Raw genomic sequence first — 27,710 nt, forward strand, 5'->3', positions numbered from 1 at the left:
AATTTCCCCTCCCCACTTAGTCACTGGTTCTGGTGGGGCTGACCCTGCCCCCCACCCCCTACCCCAACCAACCCTTGGGCTCCATGAATAAGCAAGTCACTCAGATCTGCCTGGTCCCCAGTATAGCTCTTCTCTGATCTCAGTGATTGGCTCAGAGATGAGCACGTGACCCAAAGCAGTCCAGTGAGAGTCAGTTTTGGGATGTTTACTAGAAGTCTTGGAGAAATGTGCTCTTTTTCTATCAAAGGATGATAGGATATAGGGTTGTACCTACTGTGGGCTTTGGTGGGGCACCATCCAAGGAAAGCTTATTGGAAATGAAGCCAAAGCAAAGGAAATGACCAAGAGATGAAGGGAGGATCGTGATCTTACTCTTTGAGCCTCTGGATCAGTCCATACCTGAAGCTGGAACTGTCGGTGTGATTGCAATCCAGTGGACCTGTGACTTCTCTTTTCGTAAGCTAATTTGATTTGGATTTCTGTTCCTTACTGTCAAGAATCCTGATTAATACAGTCCTTGGGTGAGTTACTTCATCTATCGTTGCCTTAGTTTTCTTATCTGAAAAAAAAGTACTGACAATGTGAAGTGAAGCAATTTATTGAAAAGCAACTGAGACAAATATAAAGGTTATACCAATTTCTGTTGTTGCCAAATAACATATGAGAATGCCTAGTTATTTCCCAACATCCATTTTTTGTTCCTTCATATTAACAGACCGCCAACTTCTAGTATAGCTTATTGTCACCTAGAATCACGGATAAATTTCCCAACTTCCCTTGCGGTTTGGTATAGTCACATGACTCAGTTCTGGCGAGTGAGATGTAAGTGGAAGCAGGTGGAGGCTTCCAGAAAGGAAAGGGTGTACCTGTCTCTCTCTCTCCTTGCTTCCTGCTGCAGGGATGCAGATAGGACAGATGGTGTTCCAGCCGCTATCCTGAGTCCTGTGGCTTTAAGAGTGGCAGGCTAGATGAAGCAGGCAAACGGAAAGAAACCAGGACCCTTGGGGAAACAGACTTAACATACCAGCCCCGGACAGCTGACCTACAGAGTTCTTCTACACGAGAGAAGGAATGAACGTCTGTCTCACTTACGCCACCAGTTCGTCATGCCTCTGTTATTTGTATCCAAGCCCCAGTTCAGTTGACAGTGCCATTTTCCCCACACCCTCAGCAAATTTAAAAAAATTTGGGGGGACTTCCCTGGTCCAGTGGTTAAGACTCTGCACTTCCAATGCAGGAAGTGTGGGTTCAATCCCTTGTTGGAAAACTAAGATCCCACAAGCTGCGCAGCCAAAAAATAAAAAATAAATAAATTAATGTTAAAAACATTGTTTTCATTTTACCAATTAAAAATCGGTAAAAGTATTAAAAATTACAAATTATTATTAGTAAAAAAAATATTATTTAAGTTGTTAAACTCTTAGGGCTTCCCTAGTGGCTCAGTGGTAAAGAATCTCCCTGCCATGCAGGAGGCATGGGTTTCATCCCTGATCCGAGAAGATCCCACATGCCTGGGAGGCAACTAGATTGAGCCTGTGTTCTAGAGCCTGTGCTCCACAACAGGAGAAGCCGCCGCAACTGTAGAGTAGCCCTGGCTCCCACAAGTGGAGAAGAGCCCCAGCAGCAACGAAGACCCATCACAGCCACAAAATAAAATTAAAAAATAATTAAAATTAGTATTATTAAAAGTTTTTCATTTTACCAATCTGGTAGGTGAAAAGCAATGCCACTTTATAGCTTTAAATACATTTCTTGTAAGAGATGATCTTATTTTTATACGTTTATGAGCCATTTGCCTTTTATCTGTCTGTGAGCTGTTTTCATTTTTTTTTTTTTTTTTTTTTTTTGACTCTAATCTTAGGATGCCTCTTCCCTATGGTTGTAAAATAGTTACCAGCTGCTCCTGGCTTCTGTCTCATCCTCCCAACAACCTCAGCAGGGAGATACCACTTCGCTAGATGATCCAACAAAACTTTAGTGATTGTCAAGGGAATGAGAAGGCAAGGCACAGATGGGAGAAAACATTTGCAAATGACGTACCTGATGAAACACTGTTTTCCAAAATAGACAAAGAACTCTTAAAACTCCACAATAAGAAAGCCTACAATCCACAGAATGGGCAAAGGATCTGAACACATTCCTCATCAAAGAAGATAGTCAAATGGCAATGTCATCAGGGAAATGCAAACTCAAACTGTAAGTAAATATCATTACAGAGCTGTTAGAATGGCTAAAATCCAAATGACTGACAGCACCAAGTGCTGGCAAGACTGGGGATCGGCAGGAACTCTTGTTTGCTGCTGGTGGCAGTGCAAACATGGTACAGCCATTTACAAAAGTGTTTATTTCTATTTATTTATTCATTTGGCTGCTCTCGGTCTTAGTTGCGGCAGGCAGGATCTTTTAGTGGCAGCGTGTGGGCTCTAGTTCCCTGTCCAGGAATTGAACCCGGGCCCTCTGCATCGGGAGCGTAGAGTCTTAGCCACTGGACCACCAGGGAAGTCCCGGAATGGCCATTTGGAAGAGAGTTTGGCAATTTCTTATAAAATTAAACATGCTCTTACTGTATAATCCAGAAATTGTACTTTTTGGTATTTAGCCCAAATTAGTTAAAAACTTACATCTGCACAGAACCTGGGTCTCTGTTGCTACATGCGGACTTGTCTCTAGTTGTGGCAATCAGGGGCTTCTCTCTAGTTATGGGGCACAGGCTTCTCATTGTGGTGGCTTCTGTGTTGGGGCACGGGCTCTAGAGTGAGGGCTTCAGTAGTTGTAGCACAGGAGCTTAGCTGCTCCTTGGCACGTGGGATCTTCCCAGACCAAGGATTGAACCCGTGTCCCCTGCATTGCAAGGCAGATTGTTAACCACTGCACCATCAGGGAAGTTCAATAAATGTTTATAGGTGCCAAGCTTGGAAGCAAGCAAGATGTCCTTCGTTGAGTGAATAGATAAATAACCTGTGCCACCTTCATACAGCGCAAAATTACTTAGTGCTAAAATGAAATGAGTTGCCAAGTCACGGAAAGACGTCAATGCATATCAGTAAAGGCAAAGGACGGAGAAGGCAATGGCACCCCACTCCAGTACTCCTGCCTGGAAAATCCCATGGATGGAGGAGCCTGGAAGGGTGCAGTCCATGGGGTTGCTGAGGGTCGGACAGGACTGAACGACTTCACTTTCACTTTTCACTTTCACGCATTGGAGAAGGCAATGGCAACCCACTCCAGTGTTCTTGCCTGGAGAATCCCAGGGACGGGGGAGCCTGGTGGGCTGCCATCTATGGGGTCGCACAGAGTCGGACACGACTGAAGCGACTTAGCAGCAAGGGCAAAGGAACAGGCTCCGTACTGTGTGATTACAATTATAGGACATTCTGGAAACGGTGGAACTATGGAGAAACAACCAGTGGTTGAGGGATGAATAGGTGGAGCGTAGAGGATCTTTAGGGCAGTGAGACAGTCCTGTACCATGGACCCATGCCATTCTATATCTCAGGTGGCCCAGTGGTAAAGTGTCTGCCTGCCAATGCAGGAGGCACAAGCGACGAGAGTTTGATCCCGGGGTGGGGAAGATCCCCTGGAGTAGGAAATGGCAAAACCAATCCAATAATCTTGCCTGGAAAAGTCCACAGGCCGTGGAGTCTGGTGGGTTACAGTCCACAGGGTCGCAAAGAGTTGGACAGGACTGAGCGACGGAGCATGCACGGGCATAGAATATACACCAGTAAGACTGAACCCTGAGGTTAACTATGGACTTCGGGTGACAATGATGTGTCAGTGTGGGTTCACAGATTGTAGCCAACGTACCATCTGGTGGGGAATGCTGAGGGTAGAGAAGTGTGTGTGTATTAGGAGGGAGGGTATATGGGAACGCCCTGTACTTTCTATTCAATTAAAAAAATATATTTATTTTTATATATTGATTTGACTGCTCCAGGTCTTAGTCATGGCACCTAGGATCTTCAGTCTGTGGCAGCATGCAGAATGTTTAGTTGCGGCATGAGAACTCTTAGATGAGGCATGTGGGATCTAGTTTGAGGATCAGGAATCAAACCCGGGCCCCCTTTATTGGGAGCATGGAGTCTTAGCCACTGGACTGGTACAGAGTCCTTGTGAATCAGAAACTGCTCTAAAAAAAAAAAAAAAAAATTAAATCTATAAAAAAAAAACAAAGCAAAGCAGAGGGTTTGGGCCTGACTAGATGAACTTGGCTCACGTCTCTCTCTGATCCAGAGTGTGGCCGGGAAACTGAGCACGCAGGTTGAGGAAGCCCAGGTACATGGCCATCTCTGGAGGGAAATCAGTCCTCCAAAACCACATGGGAGAGGGATGGGGAGAGGTAGATGCCTAGAAAGAAAATAAAGTCTTGTTTCCTGAGAGGAGGAGAATGGATATTGGGAGTTGAAAACAGTGGATATTGACTTATTGACTATCCTTGACATTGAGGAGCCATCCGATCATCAGACAGAACAGAAAGTCCAGAGGCCTGGAGGTAATAAAAAAAGTCAGAGCTTTTGGGTATTTAATGAAGTCCCATTGAAGTTGACAACTTTGTTAATTTATTGAGCACCAAATATTGGTCAGAGAATATGCTTGAAGTTGTAGAGACTTTTGTGAATAATAACTCAGTGGACAAGTCCATTAATTTTCAAAGGCTTTCGTGTTTATTCAGTGAACATGTAGGAGACAGTTCCACCACTCCAAAATTAAATTACCCATGGCCTAATTAGAATATCCATAAACCTCCCAGATCATTACAATTTTAGAGAATTCCAGGGTTCAGAGGAAGCCAGAGCAGTCCCGTGACTCACCACAATCCCCACCCCCACCCCCAGGCTCCCAGGACACACAGCTAACTTTTGAACTTGACTGACTTATAATGACCACTTCAAGGAAAGAAAGTGCTCGCCAAGCGTTGCCCGTGGTTACTCTTGAGGACCCTGCCCCTAACTGTGTGCGTCAATCTGGAGATTGTGTAATTGTTCAAAAGAGTGAAATTCAAACCAGACGGTAATGAACTGTTTTCACGTAGCCTTCAGAAAGTTGTTTTTACATAGGCCTTTTGAGGCCAACAAAACCAACTTTTGACTATCATGCTTTGAAATGCAACACAAACCCCTTTTATTCTGAGATTTAGTCTCTGGATACTTTTGAAGTGATTTTGTTAGTTTTTTAGGTTTTGCTTCACTAAGTCCCGCATTATTCTGTCACCATCCGTGATAAAGAAGGCAACGACAATTCCTCTGCCTCCTCCACCCCAGATTGTTCCAGTTTCTTGGTTAAAGAGACATTTACCCAGAGGAGAGAAAGATGGGGCATATCATTAACCCTTTCAGTCCATCTGCGTTTATTAAACACTTAGTATGGACTTGATACATGAAAAAATCAAAGAAATGGACCCTACAGACCGTCCATAGAGGAATAAGACTCTCTCAGTGACAGGCTGTGTGATCTTCAGCTAGTTACTTCACATCTCTGAGCTTCTGTTTCCTGAATGTAAAATGAGGACATTTTATATTCCTATACAATATGTTATATTATATACTATGTTCCTAAGGGCCACGCCGGGCCTCCACTGCTGCACTTTCTCTAGCTGCAGTCTGAGGGCTTCTCATTGCGTTGGCTTCTCTTGTTGTGAAGCACGGGCTCTAGGTTGTCAGCTTCAATAGCTGTGGAGCATGGGCTTAGGTGCCCCAAAGCATGTGGAACCTTCCCTGACCAGGGATTGAACCTGTGTCCGTTGCATCGGCAGGTGGATTCTTAACCATTGGACCATCAGGTGGTTTACTTACTCATTTATTCAACAAACATAGTTGGAGCTTCTGCTCTGTGCCCCCATACTCTTTTAGGAAGTAGGGCCACACAGTAACCCTGCGAGTTATACAAGGATTTTGGTGCAGATGGAAGCCAGGCAGTAAACAGGAAGCCTTTGTACATGAGCATTTATGGTAAATTACCTACAGAAACCTCAGAAGAAAAAAACACGAGTCCGAAGGCCACTGTATTACTTATCTATTGCTATGGTACAAACTCAGAGAAGGCAATGGCACCCCACTCCAGTACTCTTGCCTGGAAACTCCCATGGACAGAGGAACCTAGCAGGCTGCAGTCCATGGGGTTGCGACAGGTCGGACACGGGACACGACTGAGCAACTTCACTTTCACTTTTCACTTTCATGCACTGGAGAAGGAAATGGCAACCCACTCCAGTGTTCTTGCTTGGAGAATCCCAGGGACGGGGGAGCCTGGTGGGCTGCCATCTATGGGATCACACAGAGTCAGACACGACTGAAGCGACTTAGCAGATTTAGCAGATGGTACAAACTGCCTCGAAATTTATGAGCTTAAAATAGTCAACATTTCTTGCACAGTTTCTGGGGCGGGGTCAGGAATCCAGGAGGGTTTAGCTGAGTGGTCAGGGTCTCCCCCTGGGGGCTGCAGTCACCTGAGGTTCAGTAGGACTGCAGGATGGGGCTCTAGCTCTTTTATGTGGTTGTTGGCAGAAGTATGGTCCCTCGCCTCACGGGCCTCTTCATAAGCCAGCTTCTGGCAGAGCAGCTGGCTGAGCAAGTGATTTAAGGAAGAGAAAGAGGGGACTCCCCTGGTGGGCTAGTGGTTAACAGTCTGCGCTTCCAGTGCAGGGGCCACCGGTTTGATCCCTGGTGGGAGAACTGAGATCCCACCTGCCACATAGAGTGGCCAAAAAAAAAAAAAAAAAAAAGAGAGAGAGAGCAACGGAGACAAACTTGGTGTCCTTACTTGGTATCTTTTGTAAGTTTATCTCCGAAGCGACAATGTATCATCATTCTGCCTGATTCTCTTGGTCTTACAGACCTGCCCATGGCTCTGTGTGTGTGGAAGTGGGGAGGCCTGCACAGAGCCGTGAGAGCCAGTGGAGCAAAGGATCACTAGGGGCCACTTTGGGGTTTGGCTACTAAAACCCCTCTCCCATAGGTTTTTTTTTTTTTGGTGATTTCTCATTTTAAGTCAGTATTCACCTTTACACTTAAATTTGTGTTCATCATTCTGTTCATTTGCTTGGTTCTATTTTTTTCTTTTTGCCCATACCTCACGGGATGTGGGTTCTTAGTTCCCCGACCAGGGATTGAACCTGTGCCCCCCAGCAGTGGAAGCATGAAGTTTTAACCACTGGACCTCCAGGGAAGTCCCATTTGCTAGTTTTTAAGGAAGGCTTCCTCAGATAGCGAAATCTTCAGGTCCCACTAAACCTGGGTCCATCTCTGGTCCCAAAATAAGTCTGCTGTTCGTGACACTAGGAGTGTTAGAGATTTTGCACGCAGGGTTGGAAGAAGATAGGACCCAGTCCAGGGAATTTGCTAGCTGAGGGCCTGCCCTGCCTGGGGGGATGGTGTAAGTATCAGCTCCTCCCTCACAGCCTTCACTCAACATTTCTTTAGAAGCTTAAACTGCTGGAATCAAACCAGAGGTTTCCAGGAGTGACAAAGAGATAAAGTTGTGTGTGTGCACTGTGGTGCTGTATTTGAACATTTTGACAGTGATCAGGTGAAACTTTGCCAGTGCTGATCCACTCTCCTGTAAGTGTTTGTGCCTGGCAGGGGGGCTGGCCCAGTGATTGGACACTCACTTTCAAGTTAATTGACTTGTTTGGTCTCCTTAAACCAAGCAAGTGATGAAATGCAGTTTTTTTTTTTTTCACTCTGTTTTCTTTCCTCATGCACCAAGAAAAACAAAGCTGGCTTTGAAACTCTAATGCATCTATTAATTTCTGAGGCTCCAGCTCTAAATTAGCAAAAACAAAACAAATAGACAAAAAAAACCTCCAGCTTTTTTGATCCTTGTTTGGGCCTCTGTGATCTGAGACGGACCTGGTTTCCCTGACCCCACACAAAGTAGATCGTGAATGATGTGTTGTGATTTGTTGTATAAAGGAAATGACCACCATATATTGAATATGCACTTTTTGTGTCACAGCTTCTGTATGTATTATCTTATTTGCCATTCATTTAACAGGCTAAGTTTAATGATCCCCATTTTGCAGATGAGGTTCAGAGAGGCTAGCTTGCTTACGTACAGTCACCCAGCAGAGAAACGACAGTTTGGGTATGAATGGAGGTGTGTCTGGCTTAGGAACTCATGTCTTTCTCCTATGAGGCCCTCCTCCTTCCTCTGATTAAGTCAGATTCCTCTACTATATGACTTGAAAGCACCCGGTAGCTTTGCTGCACACTACTTATTCAATTTCATGGTTATATTCCATTGTAACAGTTATCTATTGCTATGTAACAAAAAAACGATCCCAAAACGCAATTGCTTAAAACGTGTTTTTTTCTTATGAGTCTTTGGGTATGGTTCTTCTGGGTTTGCTGGGACAGCCAGATGCCTGGGTCTTTTTCACCTCAGGTCTTTCCTTCAGTGCTTTTGGTGACCTGGGGAACTTAGGGCAGAGTTCCAAGTGAGTGAAAATAGAAGCTGCAAGGCCTTTCAAGGTTTGAGCTCCAGAACTCGTACAGTAGCCCTTCTACTCATTATATTGATGGAAACGGGTTCCAATAAGCTTCACGTGGGTTTAAACCATGTCACAGTGTTTCTCCAGTGCCTGGAACAGAGCTGGTACACAGAATATTTGTTGACATAAATAAGATGATCACAATGTATTTTTCTCCTAGCACTGTGGAACTTAGAAGTTCCCTAAAATGGTGGTTATTCTTTTATAGCTTTCCCAGGGAACATAAGTAATATCGATGATTTTTACTGCTATCGGGACACCCGATTTCTACCGAATGGCACAGAATGATCTTCACTGTTCTTCCCAACCTGCCCCCAGTTCCCTGTTATCTGATACTTAGTATGCTAGCGATGCATTGCCAAATTAACAGAGGGGCAGTGGAAAATAAGAACGAAGAGTATGGCCATGGATTTCAAATCCTGGTCCTACCTCTTACTAGTTGTGGGGTCTTGGGCAAGTCATCCAAGCTCTCCATGCTTTTGTTTTCTCATCTTAAAATGGGCATAATACTAGATATACATCTGGAAATTGATGGAAGAATCAAGTGGGTTAATACTTGCATAAAGCAAGAAGGGTTGGCATTCTGTCACTATTATATAAGTGAAAGTTGCTCAGTCGTGTCTGACTCTTTGCGACCCCATAGACTATACAGTCCATGGAGTTCTCCAGGCCAGAATACTGGAGTGGGTAGCTGTTGCCTTCTCCAGCAGACCTTCCCGACCCAGGAGTTGAACCGGGGTCTCCTGCATGGCAGGCGGATTCTTTACCAGCTGAGCTATCAGGGAAGCCCAAGTATTCTTGCTTGGAGAATCCCATGGACCAGAGGAGCCTGGCAGGCTACAGTCTGTGGGGTCACAAGAGTTGGACTCGACTGAACGACTAAGCACAGCACAGCATTATGTAAGAGTTAACTGTTATTGTAAGTAACCTATAGGGCCTGACTTCAAGTTTCCAATGAGTCACTTTCTTAAGATACCACATGATCTTTTGAGAGCTGTTGTTCTCTGCCTTATCCAACAGTCTTCAGAGAATCAGGAAGCCATCAAGATGAGCTCTGAACAAGCGTGAGAGCAACCTTCGCCAGTTCACGGTTGGACAGCTTTAATGCACCAATTTCTAATTTCATTTATAGTGCTTAGATTTTTAACTGTAGTTTTCTATCCATATGAAGGAGGATGACTTTTAGAGAGAAGTCAGCTTTACAGGCTGACACAGAAAAATTCTATTGTAGCATGGTGCTTTCCTTTATTGTATTATTATGTTATATTGAAAAATTTCAGACGTGTTCAAAAGGAGAGAAAAGAATATAACCAAGCCCTGTATCCATCATCTATCTGATGATTTGAGAAGCACCTTGCTGAAGATATGGTGGTCTGTCTATAAAATGGTGTACAGCAGGCTTTAAAAAGAAAAAAAGTCTTCTGTTATGGAAAAGATGTCTAAGAAAATTAAGAAAAAAGTTACAAAACAGTCTACACACTGTATTTCCATTTGGTATAAAAACAATGTGTTTTATTGGCACATATTTGCAATATCGTCATTTATTCCCACAGAGCCTGAAAGAGTGGGCAGGATTACCAAGCAAATTTACGGCTACGCAAGCCACACGCACACATGCACACACACAAGTGCACACACACGTGGGGTAGCTGGGATCAGGGGATTGGGTCCCTCTTCTCTCTGCCCATCCCTGAATCCAGTTCGGGCCTGGATGGAGCTTGCAATCTTGGGGTTCTTGGGGATGTTGTGGTTTGAAATGGCAACACTCTAGAATGCATTTGGAGCTGTCTTAGCAGGAAGCTGGGACTTTTTTGGTGGCTCAGATGATAAAGAATCTGCTTGCAATGCAGGAGACCTGGGGTCAAGCTCTGGGTCAGGAAGATCCCCTGGAATGGCAACCCATTCCAATATTCTTGCCTGGGAAATCCCATCGACAGAGAATCCCATGGGCAGAGGAGCCTGGTGGGCTACAGACGATGGGATCCCAAAGAGCTGCTAACAATTTCACTTGCTTTAGCAGGAGGCTTCTTGGCTTTCTGAAGTTCTCAGAAGGGAGTGTTTTTGTAAGACACACACCTCTTTCTCATGTTAATGTCGGGAGCTTCCCTGGGCTCCACTTTCAGGTATTATCATTCTGGACTGAGATGGGGAGGGATGGAGGTGTGTATCACCCACCCCCCCCACACCCCACCCCCCGCCCCGCTCTTTGGCCTCCTAGGGGCTCCCGAGATGCTGGAAGTTAACATTTTGGAGTGTTTGCCTTGAACTTGTGTTTGCAACCAGGCTGGGGGATGGGTGCTGTTCCTCTGCACAGCTTAAGGATGAGGAAGCTGCAGAGAGTTCAGAGACGTTCCCAAGGTCACACTGCTCTGTATGGGCTGCCTTTGAATCTCAGTCTCTTAACCGCTATTAGACCAGCTGACTAAACACAAAGAATGTTCTAGAAAGACAGCAGAGACTGAGTTCAAGGTGGTTCCCTCAGGGGATGGAGCCTGGGCAGGGGGAAAGGGTGAGGGGAAGGGTGCAAGAAGGCTTTTAGTGTCCACCTACTACTTTGGCCAGACAGGTGATAATAGCAGAGTTGTAGCTAAGATCAAAGCACAGATTCAGAGCCAAGTGACCCGAACTCACGTGGGGCTTGACCACTTGACTGGCTAATGACTTGAGCAAGTGACTGCCTTCCCCTGCAATTCAGTGTTTCCCTATTCACACGGAGATGATGATCAATGTCTGCTTTCCTGGGGTTGCTTGAGAACTAAATGAGTTAAAGTTTTTGTTTTTGGCTGTGCCCTGTGTGGCTTGCAGGATCTTAGTTCTCTTGACCAGGGCTCGAACCCATGCCCCTGGAGTGGAAGCTCAAAGTCTTAACTGCTGGACTGCCAGGAAAGCCCCTAAATGATTTAAGACAGTCCTAAAACGCTTACAACATCTACAAAACACTTAGAACGGTGCCCTGTCACATGGTAAACACTGAACAAATTTTAACTAGTGTTATTCTGAGCATTGGTATTTTTCCATGAATATGTATTACTTTTAAAATAATAAAAATAATAGACTAGTTCTTTTAAAAGGTCAATACAATGTCTAATAAAGTTAGACATATACCTACCTTGCTGCTAAGTCACTTCAGTCATGTCCGACTCTGTGCGACCCCATAGACGGCAGCCCACCAGGCTCCCCCGTCCCTGGGATTCTCCAGGCAAGAACACTGGAGTGGGTTGCCATTGCCTTCTCCAATGCATGAAAGTGAAAAGTGAAAGTGAAAAGTTCAGTTGTGTCCAACTCTTAGCGATCCCATGGACTGCAGCCTACCAGGCTCCTCCATCCATGGGATTTTCTAGGCAAGAGTACTGGAGTGGGGTGCCATTGCCCCGTAATTCTACTCTGGGGTTACGAGAAATATGTGCACATGACCACAAAAAAACTTGTTCAGGAATGTTCATTACAGCTTTTTCTCTTAATAGACCAAACTGGAAATGTCCACCAACAAGAGGACAGATAAGTAAATGGTGGTACAGTCAGAAAATGGAATGAAAAAGTGAAAGTGTTAGTTGCTCAGTTGTGTCCAACTCTTTGTGAGTCCATAGAGTGTAACCCACCAGGCTCCTCTGTCCATGGGGTTCTTCAGTCAAAAATACTGGAGTTGGGTAGCCATTCCCTTCTCCCGGGATTCCTGACCCAGGGATTGAACCCAGGTCTCCTGCATCACAGGCAGATTCCTTGCCGTCTGTGCCACCAGAAAATGGAATATTCAGCAATAAAAAGAAAGAAACAGTTAAAAAAGAAAGAAAGAAACTGTTGATACCTCCAGCAGTCAATATGATTGAATCTGAAAAACATTATTTGGGAGAAAGAGCCCAGATGCATAAGAGTTCATTCTGTATGATTCTATTTATATCAAATGTAAGAACAGGCCAAGCTAATGGTGATAGAGGTCAGAATGGGAGCTAACTGGTTTGGGGGAGGGGGAGAAGGCAACTTTCTAAGGACGGAAATGTTGTGTGCCCCAGAAGCCATTTTGGTTGTCACAACCAGCATTTGGTGGATAGAGGCCAGAGATGCTACAAACATCCTCCAGTGCTAAGGACAGTCCCCACCACAGAGAATTATCTGGCCCCATATTTTAATGAGAAACTTTGGTATAGGGTTTAAGTTGCTTAAGCATGTCCAAGGATTTCTGCGTTCTCATAGATACTTGCCGTTATTATAGGCAAAATCTGAGTAGCAGGGATGAGTAGTTACCCTTGGGATAGGATTGTTGCTGGAAAGAAGCTATTCAGCCAGGAACTTTTTCCACCCTCCTTTGCATCGAGGCACACCCAGACAATTCATTCTTGCAAATAGAAGGAGCAAAAGTAATGTATGTTAGCTCGAGGCGAGGCAGTCAAGAAACACGTACTCTTTCCGCACTCTTTTCCCTGCCCCCTCTGGATGTAGACAGTGATGAGAAACTGTCAGTCAACTGGCAACCCAGCACAGGATGGCCCCTGAACAGGAGATAAAAGTCTGTTATGCAAACCCTGGAACGTTGGGGTTTATTTGTTACGGTGGCTCATGTGATTCGAATAGAGTGTTCAACCAAAAATATAGTCTCCAAAGTGCAGATTTTCCAAGCTAATCTGTTAAGGAACAGTTAATCTCACTTGTAAATTCTCTGAGAGCAGAGATCATAGGATACACATTTTCTTAATCCCCCATAAGGCTAAGTACCGTGTATCTTTTTTCTTCTGAAGTCATATGGCTCAGTGGATTGGAAGAGATTTTAAGTATCCTTTTGTAACCTTTCCAAGACACATTTATTGGACCACAAAACACCAGCTCTCACACTCTCATCCCATGTCTTCTGGGGTAGTTACCTTACCTGATGCTCCAGACTTGGGTTCAGACTGACTGAAGTCAATCAATGTATTTTCATCTTCCAAAGAATTGATGTTTTTGAACTGTGGTGTTGGAGAAGACTCTTGAGAGTCCCTTGGACTGCAAGGAGATCCAACCAGTCCATTCTGAAGGAGATCAGCCCTGGGATTTCTTTGGAAGGAATGATGCTAAAGCTGCAACTCCAGTACTTTGGCCGCCTCATGTGAAAAGTTGACTCATTGGAAAAGACTCTGATGCTGGGAGGGATTGGGGGCAGGAGGAGAAGGGGACGACAGAGGATGAGATGGCTGGATGGCATCACTGACTCGATGGACGTGAGTCTCAGTGAACTCTGGGAGTTGGTGATGGACAGGGAGGCCTGGCGTGCTGTGATTCATGGGGTCGCAAAGAGTCGGACACGACTGAGAGACTGAACTGAACTGAACATCAGTCTTTGGGTCACAGATGGGCACATAACCAAGTCAGAGCCAACATGATATAGGATTGTAGCTGAGGCTCCTGCACGGAAACAATTCCTTCTCTTTCAAGAGAGAACCCTGGGGATTTCCCCAGTGGTCCAGTGGTTAAGAATCCACCTTCTAATGCAGAGTACGTGGGTTTGAGCCCTGCTTGGGAAACCTGGTGGCTCAGACAGTAAAGAATATGCCTGCAATGCAGAAGACTTGGGTTCAATTCCTGGGTCAGGAAGATCCCCTGGAGAAGGGAATGGCAACCCCCTCCAGGATTCTTGCCTGGGGAATTCCATGGATAGAGGAGCCTGGCGGGCTACAGTCAATGGGGGTGCAGAGTCGGACACAACTGAGTGACTTACACACACACCGGGGAACCAAGATCCCACATGCCTCAGGGAAGCTAAGCCTGTGAGCTTCAACACTGGAGCCCACACCTTCTTGGGTGGACCATGCTCCACAATAAGAGAAGCCCGCACACTGCAGTGAAGACCCAGCACAGCCAAAAAACAGAGAGAGAACCCTGAATATATTCTCTCTTTGCCCAATTGTTGCTGTAGGTTTGTGAGTCTTCCATGAAATCACTTTGCTGACAAGACAGCAATGCTTGGAGCTGACAAGGAGCCGCAGGTAGAGACGGTTCCCAGGGGCTCAAGCAGGGTCAGGACATACATTCTTTCTGCATTTCTTCTCTGCTTCACTCAGCATCTTAGCTTTGGTCACTTGTGGTGACAAAACGAAACCCACAGTTCAAAACATTCTAATCACAATGTCACATACCTCTGTTTACAAGAAAGACCTTTCCCAGGAGCACTCAGCAGATTTCTCCTCTTATTGGTCTAGAGGGTATCACGTGACTGTGCCCCACCAATCACTGCAAGGTGTCTGAGTCCCCATGATTGACTCTATCTCTCATGCCTCTCTTTTTCAGGTTGAGGCTGGGACCAGGACCCATCTTCCTGGAAATACATGGCCACCAGAAGAAAACCTGTTCACAACCAGAATTCCAATGTAAATAGCAAGAATTTTTTTTTTTTTTTTTTGAGTAGGCAAATATAGTGTCTGCAATTATAAATATTTAATTATGGTTATTTGTGCATAGCTATATCAGTCAATTGGCTTCCAACATGGCTCAGTGGTAAAGAATCTACCTGCCAATGCAGGAGATGCAAGAGACTCGGGTTCGATTCCTCGGTCAGGAAGATCCCCTGGAGTAGGAAATGGCAACCCACTCTAGTATTCTTGTCTGGAAAATTCCAAGGACAGAGGAGCCTTGTGGCCTACAGTCCCTGAGGTCCCAAAGAGTCAGACACAACTGAGTGATTGAGCACCCATGCATATTGGTCAATTCCAAAAAATAGAAAACTTTCACAAAAGAACAAAAAAAGGAGAAATTGATGGGCTTGCACAATTCAAAAGTTCAAGGGCTTCAGCTTCAGATATGGCTGGATCCAGGAAATGATGTCCTGAATACATGTTCTTACTTTTCATCTCTTGTTCTGTTTGCCCTTTATTCTTGGGCAAAAGTTCACTAAGAGATGGCCCCAGAAGTAATAAGCTTACTCCTTACTTAGCAACTCTTAGGCAGTTGTTTTAACAAAAGTTTAAGAATTGGCTTGGATCACAACTCTGTCCTTGGCCACGGTCTCACTGGCCAAGCATAAATCCTGTGTTCACCTCTTGAGCATGAGGTCATCACTATCTCAAAACAGATTCATAATGTGGGAAAAGAAGCCAAAAGGCTACTAAACTGGACTTGGAGTGACTGGATGACCCTGAGGGCACCTCCCGGTCCCAGCATGCTTTGTCCAAGGCAGAGGATTCTGGAGCTTCTCAGACTTTCTTGGTTTCCTTCACTGATTCCTCCCTGAGACTGAGACTTGGTCTCTCTTTCTCTGTACTTAGCCTCTTAGGCCACTGCTTCCCAAAGCCTACATCTGGGGTAGGGAGGAGGGGTGGGGGTCTTTCTAAAATTCAGATTCTGATTCAGCATCTCTGAGTTGGAACCCGAGATGCTAGGTTTCCATGAACCTCACTTTGAGTAGCAAAGGATTACAGTGCTTCCTGGATTTGCTCTCAGCTTCCGAAGGAAGCCACAATTGGCTTAGGAAGAGAATTAGATCATATGAACTTTCCTTTTTAAAGAAATGTAAATTAAAAGGTGAATCAACTTAAAGAAAAAAAATAACTATTAAGGAATAAAAAAGTGATTTGTGGCCACGGCAAGATTCCTAAAGGCATTACACGACCGACTGATATCTGCGGAACTCTGCTAGAGCCAAGCTCTCTTTTGGACTTTGAACCGAGCTGGACAAAGATTCCTTGCATGAAAGCTGGTGCTACAGAAATCTTTCAAAGACAGACAGTTGCTGCTTCCTCCAGGTTGGGCTTCAAAGTCCAAACAGCCTTTATTCACAGCCTCTTTAAAACCTGGGGGCAATTTTTGTTTTCCTCCAAATAAGACCTTAATATTTGGGAGAGGAGAAGGCATTTTGTATACTAACTGCCAGTTGCAAGAACCAAGCGGCCAAGGCATCTGGCTTTTAAAGTCTTGCCAAACACACTTATAAAAGTTAGCAGCCCAGGCAAGACCCCAGAGTAGCGTCCAGAATTTGAGGCCTGGAATGATCCTAGCTGGTTTATTTTCTGGAAGTTTGCCTTTGCTGACCAGGCGGATTTAAGCCCCACTCAGTGTTGTAAAGAGTGTGTGTGTCTGTCCTGGGTTGCTCTTCTTTGACTCATTCAATTATAAACACCTGATTTCAAGGAACCATGGCTCATGTCAGCTTGGATTTATCCCTGGAGCATCACATATTTATTTTGGAGGTGGTTGACGTGGCAGAAAGAGTGCCGACGCACCCCAGAGGGGAAGTTTAAGCATGTTTTTTCTGACCTCGGTTTGCACCAGTAGTCTCTCTAAAATCATACCTCATTTGGATTATTTTGGTGAAAAGTGCGAACTGATTTTAAAAAGTGCATCTTTATTCTACAACACTGTTAAATACTGCTAAATCTGGATAATAGGGATTATTTTTTTGTTTGTTTATTAAAAAATTTTTTTGGCCATGCCATGTGGTTTGTGGGATCTTAGCTCTCCAACCAGGGATTGAACCCAGGCCCTCAGCAGTGAACGTACAGAGTCTTAACCACTGGACCACCAGGGAATTCCCTGGGGTATTTTTAAAATGCAGATTCTGATTCAGCAGATCTGAGTTGGGGCGTGAGGGCCTATATTTTCATGGACCGCACTTTGTATTTATTTATTTATATAGAAATATAGTTGGTTTACAATGTAGTGTTAATTTCTACTGTATGGTAAAGTGACTCAGTTATACACATGTATACTTTCTTGTTTTATATTCTTTTCCATTATGTTTTATCCCAGGAGATCAGATACAGTTCCCTGTACTATATAGTAGAATCTTGTTGTTTATCCATTCTAAAAGTTATAAATAGTTTGCATCTAGGAACAAAACTTTATCGGCAAAGTAATGTGTCTGCTTTTTAATATGCTTTCTAGGTTTGTCATAGCTTTTCTTCCCAGAAGCAAATGTCTTTTAATTTCATGGCTATAGTCACCGTCTACAGTGATTTTGGAGCCCAAGAAAATAAAGTCTTTCACTGTTTCCAGTGTTTCCCCACCTGTTTGCCATGAAGTGATGGGACTGGATGCCCTGATCTTAGTTTTTTGAATGTTGGGTTTTAAGCCAGCCTTTTCACTCTCCTCTTTCACCTTCATCAAGAGGCTCTTTAGTTCTTCTTCGATTTCTGCCATAAAGGTGGTGTCATCTGCATATCTGAGGTTATTGATATTTCTTCTGGCAGTCTTGATTCCTTCTTGTGATTCATCCAGCTTGGCATTTCAAGTGATGTACTCTGCATAGAGTACTTCTGCTTTATTGGCTATGCCAAAGCCTTTGACTTTGTGGATCACAACAAACTGTGGAAAATTTTTCAAGAGATGGGAATACCAGACCACCTGACCTGTCTCTTGAGAAATCTGTATGCAGGTTAAGAAGCAACAATTAGAACTGGACATGGAACAACAGACTGGTTCCAAATAGAGAAAGGAGTACGTCAACGCTGTGTATTGTCACACTGCTTATTTAACTTATATGCAGAGTACATCATGAGAAATGCTGGGCTGGATGGAGCACAAGCTGGAATCAAGATTGCTGGGAGAAATATCAATAACCTCAGATATGCAGATGACACCACCCTTATGGCAGAAAGCAGAGAACTGAAGAGCCTCTTGATGAAAGTAAAAGAGGAGAGGCTTAAAACTCAACATTCAGAAAACTAAGATCATGGCATCTGGTCCCATAACTTCATGGGAAATAGATGGGGAAACAGTGAGAGACTTGATTTTTCTGGGCTCCAAAATCACTGCAGATGGTGACTGACTGCAGCCATGAAATTAAAAGACGCTTACTCCTTGGAAGAAAAGTTATGACCAACCTAGACAGCATGTTAAAAAGCAGAGACATTACTTTGCCAAGAAAGGTCTGTCTAGTCAAAGCTATGGTTTTTCCAGTAGTCATGTGTGGATGTGAGAGTTGGACTATAAAGAAAGCTGAGCCCCAAAGAATTGATGCTTTTGAACTGTGGTGTTGGAGAAGACTCTTGAGAGTCCCTTGGACTGCAAGGAGATCCAACCAGTCCATCCTAAAGGAAATCAGTCCTGAATATTCATTGGAAGGACTGATGCTGAAACTCCAATACTTTGGCCACCTGATGCGAAGAACTGACTCATTTGAAAAGACCCTGATGCTGGGAAAGATCGAAGGCAGGAGGAGAAGGGGACGACAGAGGATGAGATGGTTGGATGGCATCACTGACTCAATGGACATGAGTTTGAGTAAACTCCAGGAGTTGGTGATGGACAGGGAGGCCTGGCGTGCTGCAGTCCAGGGAGTCACAAAGAGTCAGACATGACTGAGTGACTGAACTGAACTCGGCATAGAAGTTAAATAAGCAGGGTGACAATATACAGCCTTGACACACTCCTTTCCCAATTTGGAACCAGTCGGTTGTTCCATGTCTAGTTCTAACTGTTGCTTCTTCTTGGCCTTATATCCTCTTTTTTCCCCTAATTAAGCATTTATTTTGAGATATCTGAAGATTCATGTGAAATTGTAAGAAATTACATAGGTCCTGTGTATCCTCTACCAAGTTTCCCCCATAGCAACATCTTTCAAAGGTATAGTACAATATCGCAACCAGAAAGTGGACGCTGATTCATCCTCGATACAGAGCATCTTCCTCAACACCAGAGTTCTCATGGAGCTGCAGGGTGTTTGAGGGCTGAAGGGATTTAGTCTGTGGGCATTTGCTTTCTTAGGAGAATAATGCTTGGAACACAATTGAAACTTCTAACTAATTTGAATTTAACAATTCAGTATAGGGCTTCTTACATTTTCCCAGGACTTATCTCAGGCTCAGACGCCAGGTCCTGGTCACCTGGTTTCCATAGCTCATTGGCAACTGGAAATTTAGCACAGTCATGGTTGTTTTTGCTTCTCTCTCAAGGATTTTCAGATAAGTAGGGACCTGATCCTAGAGAAAATGCTTTGGACCCAGGGGAAGCTAAACGGTGGCTTTAAAACAAAATACCTTCATTTAAAAACCTTTTTGGCCATGTTGTGTGGCTTCTGGGAACGTAATTGCCTGCAGTAGCAGTAGCAGTGTTACTCACTCAGTTGTGTCTCTTTTCGACCCCACAAACTGTAGCCTGTCAGGCTCCTGTATCCATGCGATTCGCCAGGCAAGAATACTGGAGTGGATTGCCGTTCCCTTCTCCAGAGGATCTTCCTGATCCAGGGATCGAACCCAGGTCTCCTGCATTGCAGGCAGATTCTTTACCATCTGAGCTACAGGGAAGATCAGGATAGTTCCCTGACCAGGGAGCGAACCCGGGCGTGAAAGTCTAATCACTGGAATGCCAGGCAACTCCCCACATATCCTCATGTTAGTTGAGAGGAAATTATTATGCCCAGCTGAGAATATGTAGGTCTCCCCTCGGAGTCATCAACTATCCTAATTTTCCCAGGATTGAGGTAGTTTCTGGCATGTAAGTGCTAAAACCAGGGAAGGTCCTGGGCTAATAGGGAGGAGTTGGTCACCCCATACTCAGCTCAGATTTGGAGGATGGAGGGGAGATTTCAAAAGACAAAGATTAAGAGAAGCAACAGTTCTGTTCTTTCAGATACTTTTGGTTTGCTTTTTCCTCCTACACAATTTGAGAGCTCCATGTACACAGAGCCCATTTTTCACCTGTAGGTCACCCAGCATCTATCTGCTGAGAACAAGGTCCCTGCCCTCCCTCATGGAAATACATTCATCATTGTGTTCAGGAAATTCACCATGAACATAAAACTGTTTTCTACTACACCCTCTTGTGCTCAAATTTCCCCAGCTGTCCTAGTAAACTTCTTTATAGCTGCCTTTTTGAAAAAAAAAAAAAAATCAGGAGTTGAGAATCAAATATTGCTTTTAATTGTCACAGCTCCTTTGAATCTCTCTCTCTTTTTTTGGCCATGTGTGCAATCTTACTTCCCCAACCAAGGATTGAACCTTCCCCCTCTGCAGTAGAAGTGCTGTGTAGTAACCACTGGACCTGCAGAGAAGTCCCTTTGAGTCTCTTTTAGTCTAGATACAATCCAGCCTTCTGGCCTTCCTTTACCTTTGAAGACAATGATTTTTTTTTTTTTCCAGAGTCTAGGCTAGTTCTACACCATGTCCCTTAGTTTGGGATTTGTCTGATTGTTTTTCCAGGTTTAGATTCTGGTTAAACATTTGGCCAAATATTGTACTACAGAGGTGATAGTGTGTGTGTTCTTCTTGGGAATAATTTTTAAATTTATGAGAGCTGACAGCCCAGCCCCTTAGAGGGGAAAGTACTGAAATCACTGAAAGGAGAAGTACCTTGGTCAAGGTCATATTTGCTCCTTTATTGGTGAATCTAGACTCTAACTCTGGTCTCCCATGTCCCTCTGAATCTACATTCTTGGTCTGTCTTCTCTGTTCTTGGAAACTGATTTTTTTACCTCCCTCCACAGTATACTTTTTTTTTCTTTCTGGTCAGAACTCTGCTTTTGAAAAAACAAAACCTTTTTTCCTCATTACTTTTGCACAACAAGGCCTGGACTGCTATTGTTTGCTGCAAACTTCTTTGCATCCGATTCTTCCTCTTTTCAAGATAAGGCCTGTTTTTTTCCCAGGGTTTAGGGAACCACACCTATAAGAGCTGTTCCAGGCTCTCCAGCATTGTTTCCCTTTCTTTGATAAGGGCCTTTGCTAAGAGCTCTCCCTTTGTCTCTTACCTGTCTCCACTTAAAGAGTCATACTGTTCATGGGGGTTCTGAAGGCAAGAATACTGGAAGAGGCAGAAAGCGAAATGGGAGAAAGCAAAGAGGAATTAAAGAGCCTCTTAATGAGGGTGAAAGAGGAGAGTGAAAAAGCTGGCTTAAAACTCAACATTAAAAAAACTAAGGTCAAAAAAAACACACAAAACTAAGGTCATGGCATCTAGTCCCATCACTCCATGGCAAATAAATGGGGAAAAAGTGGAAAGAGTGACATTCTATTTTCTTGGGCTTCAAAATCACTACGGATGGTGACTTTAGCCATGAAATTAAAAGACATTTGCTCCTGGAAGGAAAGCTATGACAAACGTAGACAAGATAATAAAAAGCAGAGACATCACTTTGCCAACAAAGGTCCGTCTAGTCAAAGAAATCTATGGTTTTTCCAGTTGTCATGTACGGATGTGAGAGTTGGATCATAAAGAAGGCTGAGCACTGAAGAATCAATGCTTTTGAACTGTGGTGTTGGAGAAGACTCTTGAGAGTCCCTTGGACTGCAAGGAGATCAAACCAGTCAATCCTTAAGGATATCAACCATGAGTATTAATTGGAGGGACTGATGCTGAAGCTGAAACTCCAATACTTTGGCCACCTGATGCAGAGAGCCGACTCACTGGAAAAGACCTGGATGCTGCGAAAGATTGAAGGCAGAACGAGAAGGGGGAGATAGAGGATGAAATGGTTGGATGGCATCACCAACTTGATGGACATGAGTTTGAGCAAGTTCCGGGAGATAGTGAAGGACAGAGAAGCCTGTTCATGGTGTTCATGAAGCCGGCAGTTCATGGGGTCGAAAAGAGACAGACACGACTTAGCAACTGAACAACTCAGAGAGTCACTTTTCTCTGAGTTTGGCAGCATGGCCATTTCTGTGACGATGGGTCAGTCATTCCTGTGTTGTGCATTCTTGAGAGCCAGTTAGCAACCATCCCCCAAAATCAGGGCTTAAACCAAAGGTTCTGACACTGGAGAATGTTAGGATTTCCTTGGTGGTCTGGTGGTTAAGAATCCACCTTGCAATGTTGGGGATGCAGGTTCCATCCCTAGTCAGCGAACCGAGATCCCATGTGCCCTGGAGCAACTAAGCCCAAGCTCCACAATTGCTGAGCCCACATGATGCAGTGAAGATCACATCCCCCTGTGCTGCAACTAAGACCCAACACAGTTAAATAAATAAACAAATAAATATTAAAAAAATAAATAAAACTTGAAAAGTGCATCGGGGCTTCCCAGGTGACTGAGTGGTAAAGAATCTGCCTGCCAATGCAGAAGACTCAGGAGACTCAGGTTTGATTCCTGGGTTGGGAAGATCTCCTGAAAGAGGAAATGGCAACCCACTCCAGTATTCTTGCCTAGAGAATCCCATGGTCAGAGGAGCCTGGCAGGCTACAGTCCATGGGGTCTCAAAGAGTCGGACACGATAGAAGACTGAGCCCACATGCATGCAAATACATCGGAGCCACCTGCAGGGCTTGTTCAGTCACTGATTGCTGGCCCTACAGCCAGAATTTCTGTTTCAGTCACTGGGGAGGGGAGGATGTGCATTGCTAACCTGTTCCAGGCGAAGAGGATGCTGCTTGTCTAACAGCCTACACTTTTAAGAATCATTGACTTGGAATTCCTCGGTGGTCCAGTGGTTAGGACTTGGTGCTTTCGCTGCCAGGCTCAGAGTTCAATCCCTGGTTGGGGAACTAAGATCCTGCAAACTTTGTGGTACCAGAAAAAAAAAAAAAAAATCACTGCCGTAAGTTGGCATTTATGTAATACTTAAATGCTTCTATTGAAGTAAATTACAGACATTATAACACGCACAAACCTGATAATCCCCTCTTCCCAACAGCTCAAAACCTCTACTTTCCCTTCTTCCCACTTCAAACTAATCTCTTGAAGTTTTTTCCTAGCATCCCATATCCATCCCTTTCTCCTACATCATCCAATTCCAAGCTCACATCAACCTCTCACCCTGATGCTGCAGCCAGTTCCTCTCTGGTGTCTTCTCCAACTCCTGCCCACCCCTCTACCCACCTGTCACCCAAGTGATCTCTGAAACCTGCAAGTCAAACCATGTCTGAAAACACATGTGTTTTCTCTGCTGAAAACACATCAGCGGCTATTGCTATTAGAATAAATTGCAAACTTCTTTTACAACAAACCAGAACCTGCCTGTCCCAGCCCCCTGCCTCCCTGCTGGAAGTTATCACCTACTTCTCCTGCACCGGAGTCCTCCAGGCTCTGCACACAGCAAACCATTTGCTTGAATAAATGGGTAACCCTGGTTGCCTCTAGGGAGGGAACCTCGTTAATGTAAGAAATAAGTAAATACAATAAAAAACGAACCAAAGAAGTAGTTCTGGGGAATTTCCTGGTGGTGCAGTGGCTAAGGCTTTGCACTCCCAATGCAGGGGGCGAGGGTTCTGGCCCTGGGAACTAGATCCCACGTGCCTCAACTAAAGATCCTGGTGAGCTACAGGGAAGACCGAAGCTCCCTCGTGCCACAGCTGAGACCTGGCACAGCCAAATAAATATATATATATATTGTTTTAAAAAGAAGTAGTTCTGTGATTGCTCTCTAACCTATCATAATAATCCATGTATTTCTTTTCCTTTCTTACATGTATTTTTTTGCCACACCCTGCAGTTACAGGATTTCCTGACCAGGGATGGAGCTTGTGTCCCCTGTAGTGGAAGTTTGGAGTCCTAACCACTGGACTGCCAGGGAAGTATTTCTTTTTATGGCACTGATTATAATCCCTAATTATCTTGCTTCTGTGTTCAACTTTTCTTTCCTGCCCCTGCCCCATCACTAGATTAGGCTCCCTGAGAGCAGGGAGTGTGCCCCCTCTCTCCCTCCCTCCCTCCTCCCCTCCCTCCCCCTCCCCACTGGGGCTCACCATTCTATTCCCAGGGCTCAGCAGAGTGCCTGGTGGATGGCAGTTATCTTCACAAATATTTGTGGAATGAATGGATCTTGTATAACAGGGACAAGGTGGGGAGGAATGTGTAATGAAATCACCTGGAGATTTAGAACCTGCATACTTGGACTCCAGACCTGTTGGGACGGAGCCTTCCGAGGTTAATTACTGTGTAATGCACTTTGAATGCCAGACATCCTCTGCCAACTCCCTTGCCAGGCGGTTGTGGCTGCTTGAACATGTCAGAGTCAGCAAAATAATGCCAGAATTGGTTTGCTGGGTCAGGACTTAGCTTTTCTGCCTGCAAAATGGGCAGAGTGAATTAAAGTCAGCTTCAGTCTTTCTGGTGGCTCAGGCAGTAGGCAGTGGCACCCTACTCCAGTACTCCTGCCTGGAAAATCCCATGGACGGAGGAGCCTGGTAGGCTGCAGTCCATGGGGTCGATGAGGGTTGGACACGACTGAGCGACTTCACTTTCACTTTTCACTTTCATGCATTGGAGAAGGCAATGGCAACCCACTCCAGTGTTCTTGCCTGGAGAATCCCAGGGACAGGGGAGCCTGGTGGGCTGCCGTCTATGGGGTCGCCCAGAGTTGGACACGACTGAAGCGACTTAGCAGGCAGTAAAGAAACTGCCTGCAATGCAGGAGACCCAGGTTTGATCCCTGGGTCTGGAAGATGCCCTGGAGAAGGCAATGGCAACCCACTCCCGTATTCTTGCCTGGAGAATTCCATGGAGAAAGGAGCCTGGTGGGCTACAGTTCATGGGGTTGCAAAGAATCGGACACAACTGAGCAGCTAACACTTTCAGTCTTTCTTGTGATGTTTTTATGATTTTTGCCATATACTTGTACCATCAATAATTTTTTTAGTATTTTTCTTAAGATCAACATTTATTTTTGGTTATATGCATTTTATTTTAAAAGGAAATATTCTATCAATGTATAAGCATCCTTTGATATAAACAGAAAGTAGAATAAAAATAAAGACAGTGAAACAACCTAGTGTGAAAACATTTTGGCCAGCTACTGTTGCCTGCTGGAAGCTTTAGAATTTCAGATGGTTTTTCCTTTGTTAAAAAGGAAATTACACTCCACCGAGACTTTCTACTAAAGGTGGAAGAATTGGAAGATGGTGTCAAACATGGATGATTTTCTCACAGTGCTATTTTGTGATATCTGGATATTTTACCAAGAATCCTCTCACCTGCCTGCAGCGAAACATCTAATTCAAGCAGCTCATTTCAAAAGTGGGGAAAACAAGGCCCATAATGGGGAATGGAATTTCTCCAGGACACTCACTGGGAATTTATCAAGTGCTTTGGACTGTGAGTTTTGGTAATAGGGGCTGCAGCCACTTGTGCCTGGGGCAGGGGCTGGCACAGAGTGTCACTCAAGAAATGTATCCCTGATTACTAACATTTCTCTAGTATGGTCATCATCCACTCTATGTAAATTCTAGGTCAATTGACATTGAATCTTTTTGGTCCTTAACTGAACTTTCAGTTCCTTGAGGGCAGGGACTGTATCTTGGAATGTAGTTCATATACCATTCAATTAATCCATTGAAAGTGTACAGTGCATTCATTCATCTGTTGGTTTTTGGCTGTGCTGGCTCTTTGCCACTGCTCACAGGCTTTCTCCAGTTGTGGTGAGTGGGGGCTACTCTCTGTTGCTTGGGCTTCTCATCGGGGTGGCATCCTTGGTTGCGGCACGGGCTCTGGGATGCACAGGCTCAGGAGTTGTGGTCCACACGCTTGCTGTCTCTCCACATGTGGGATCATCCTGGACCAGGGATCGAACCAGTGTCCCCTGCATTGGCAAGAGGATTCTTAACCACTGGACCACCAGGAAAGTCCAGAAGTGTACCGTTCAAATAAAGAAAATATATTTATGAAATTAAAATGGTTTGTAGTGTATTTGCAGAGCTGTGAAATCATCATTACAATGTTAGTGCAACTTCATAGCCCCCTAAAGAAACTCTGTACCACTAGCGGTCACTCTGTGTCTCCCTCCCTCTTGCTGTGCTAACCACTGACCTACTCTCTGTCTCTATGATTTTGCTCATGTGGATGTTTCACATAAATGGAACCCTACAACATGTGGCCTTCGTGACTGGCTTCTTTCACTTAGCATAATGTTTCAAGGTTTGCCATGTCGCATGTATCAGTACTTTATTCCATTTTATGACAGGATATTATTTCATTGATGGATATACCACATTCTGTTGATCTGTTCATTGGTTGATGGACATTTGGGTTGTTTCCATTTTAGGGCTTCTATGAAGAATGCTGCTATGAACATTCATGGACAAGATTTTGTGTGGACACGTGTTTTCAGTTCTCTTGGGCAGATATCTGGAAGTGGATTGCCAAGTCACATGGTAACTCTAAGCTTAACCTTTTTAGGAGCTAGGTTGTTTTCCAAATAGCTGCACCATTTAAATGGTACCTTGTAGGGGCTTCCCTGGCCATTTAGTAGTTAAGACTTCGACTTCTAAAACAAAACACAACAAAACACAAAACAGAAGCTCTGTTGTAACAAATCCAATAAAGACTTTAAAAAATGGTCTGCATTAAAAAAAAAAAGTCTTTAAAAAAATGGTATTTCATAGTATTTTGTGTTTTATGTTACTTTGGACCAGTTGGTTGCAAGGTATCAAGACTCACTCAATGGACTTTAGGAAAGGGTGGGTTTACAGTAAGGATATTTGTAGGAATCTTACCTGTGGCTTCATCCTTATAGAAAGCCAGCAATAGCCAAGTAAATAGGCCTCGCAGGAGAAACAGTATCAAGACCATCTCATCTTATCCTGCTCAGCCGCACTGCCTTCCTGTTCCTCCTGGGATGCCCCCAAGTAAATCCCCGCCTTTGCTCCCTCTCTCAGCAATTCCCTTTCCCCAGCTATTTTGAGACCTGCTGTCTTGTCATTGTTTGTGGGTCACCTCAAGTGTCATCTCCTTTCTGGAGTCTGACCTGACTTCCTAAAGTAGCTTCACCAGCCTCTAGCCTCCCTTCAGTCACCTGTATTATTTCTTTCATGGCCTCGAACACGTTCTTATTTTATTTTTGTTTGCTTCAAGATCATTCATCCCTCTGCCCAATTTCTCCACCCGCAGAACCTGAGGTCCCTGGGAACAGACCTGTCCTGTCCAGGCTTCCATCTCCTGTTCCACAATAAGTGCCCGTGAGTACGCCCCCTTACATGGTAGAAGGAACTGGGCAGATGTAACTAAGTCAAGGATTTGGAGATGGAGAGATCATCTGGAATTATCCCAGTGGGTCAAATGTAACCACAAGGGTCACTGTAAGAGGGGAGCTGGAGAGTGAGAATCAGAGATGTGATAGCAGAGACAGAGGTGGGAGTGGTGGGAATGCTGGCTTTGAAGACAGAAGGAGGCCACGAGCCAAGGAGTGTGGGCAGCTTCTGGAAGCTGGAAAGGCAAGGAAACGGATTCTTCCCTGGAGCCTCCAGAAGGAAGATACTTTTCAACTTTAACCCCCTAAGTCCCATTCCAAACTCGTGACAATCAAAACTGTCAGACAATCGAAACTGTCAGATAATATGCGTTATTAAAAAAAACATTTATTGGCTGTGCCGGATCTTAGCTCTGGCATGT

The 27,710-nt window shown here is 44.5% G+C and overlaps 2 long non-coding RNA genes across 2 annotated transcripts; both read left to right on the forward strand.

Annotated features, from left to right (window-relative positions):
* Positions 1–228: 228 nt before the first annotated feature.
* Positions 229–23,976, forward strand: LOC139186413 (uncharacterized). Its single transcript, XR_011569956.1, has 4 exons — positions 229–521; positions 1,862–2,196; positions 14,747–14,826; positions 23,818–23,976. It is a non-coding gene; the product is annotated as an uncharacterized lncRNA (long non-coding RNA).
* A 147-nt stretch (positions 23,977–24,123) lies between these two features.
* LOC139186414 (uncharacterized) lies at positions 24,124–27,437 on the forward strand. The gene is made up of 3 exons (XR_011569957.1): positions 24,124–26,473; positions 26,836–26,947; positions 27,210–27,437. It is a non-coding gene; the product is annotated as an uncharacterized lncRNA (long non-coding RNA).
* The last annotated feature ends 273 nt before the right edge of the window (positions 27,438–27,710 follow it).

The sequence above is a fragment of the Bos indicus genome, chromosome 13 (assembly GCF_029378745.1).
Source record: "Bos indicus isolate NIAB-ARS_2022 breed Sahiwal x Tharparkar chromosome 13, NIAB-ARS_B.indTharparkar_mat_pri_1.0, whole genome shotgun sequence".
NCBI classification, from domain to species: Eukaryota; Metazoa; Chordata; class Mammalia; order Artiodactyla; family Bovidae; genus Bos; species Bos indicus.